The sequence below is a fragment of the Austrofundulus limnaeus genome, unplaced genomic scaffold (assembly GCF_001266775.1).
Source record: "Austrofundulus limnaeus strain Quisiro unplaced genomic scaffold, Austrofundulus_limnaeus-1.0 Scaffold318, whole genome shotgun sequence".
Classification (NCBI taxonomy): domain Eukaryota; kingdom Metazoa; phylum Chordata; class Actinopteri; order Cyprinodontiformes; family Rivulidae; genus Austrofundulus; species Austrofundulus limnaeus.
In genome coordinates this window covers 394,385-395,852 of record NW_013952720.1, presented here as the reverse complement: position 1 = coordinate 395,852, position 1,468 = coordinate 394,385, and positions in this window count along the sequence as shown.

Here is a 1,468-nt window from a genome sequence, read left to right as displayed (position 1 = left end):
TTCATCCCAAGATCTTCATCCCAGGATCTTCATCCCAGGATCTTCATGCCAGGATCTTCATCCCAAGATCTTCATCCCAGGATCTTCATCCCAGGATCTTCATCCCAAGATCTTCATCCCAGGATCTTCATCCCAGGATCTTCATCCCAGGATCTTCATCCCAAGATCTTCATCCCAGGATCTTCATCCGAGGATCTTCATCCCAGGATCTTCATCCCAGGATCTTCATCCCAGGATCTTCATCCCAGGATCTTCATCCGATCTTCATCCCAGGATCTTCATCCCAGGATCTTCATCCCAGGCAGCACAGCAAGAGGGAAAAGGCTGACTATTCATGAAAAACTTGTTATAGAGTTTCATGAGCACAAATTGCAATCTAAAAGAAGAACATGAAGTGAAGATGAAAATCCTTGTCAGTCAGGAGATGGAGAGAGACACGAAGCAGCAGCAAAACGTCTGTTTCTAACCTCACACCCAGGCGTCCTGGCCCCTCGCCTGGGTGAAGCGGGCTGCGACCTGACCTTCAGTCTTCCGGGAAAAGTAGGTCGAACCAGGGGGATTCCAGCTGAAGTTTACCCAGTTTWCCCCCTGTGTCATTATGAAATAAAAATGTTCCATTACAATCATGATTCAAACAAAATTTATTCAAGAATAAACCAGATTTTCTCCTCTGAACTATGTGCAAAATGATAAATGTAGTCAAACAAAATCCAGCTGATAACTTGTGGATCACTCAACTGTTTGTCTTCATAAAAACTGCTGCACAGCAAAGCTGTTTCTATAACAGAGGAGCCCAAAGTGGGGCCCGCGGGCCAAATTTGGCCCGCCAAGCCATTTGATTTGGCCCACCAGCAGTTGAGTAAGTTACTAACCTGTAACCTGTTGTTCTTTGTAGAAACAGTATTTCCACTTAGTCATTTAATCCATTGGCCAAGTGACTAAATAAGGGACTGTAGTGCAGATAGTTTTCACTCATGGTGTTGACTTTATCTTTGAAATATTAAGATTAAACATGAAGCATGAAATACAAGTAACAAGATTTATTTAGATTAGATTTAACCACACATGTTAAGGTTCTCAGGCAGGAATGAACCCATGATGCAGGCAGTGCAAGGTTCCAAAAAGAACAAAGATTTATTAAACAAAAAGGTGCTGACTGGGCAGCTCAAAAACCTCAGAGAGMCGTGGCAAGGCAGGCCAAGGCAAAATACTGAATACAACCAAATATTACCAAACAAACAATGACTCGACAGGGAAGTGAAGACAAGAGACAGAATTTAAAGGTGAAACTAATGAGCACAAACAGGGAACACCTGGGGGAGAAACATGAGGATCAGGTGTGAGTGGGCGGGGCTGGAGCAAGGGCAAGACAGGAGGAAGAAAACAGGAACATGACAGAAACTAAAATAAAACACTAACAGAGACAAGAATCATAACAACACATGTAGATTTTTGCACTTTATAAGGT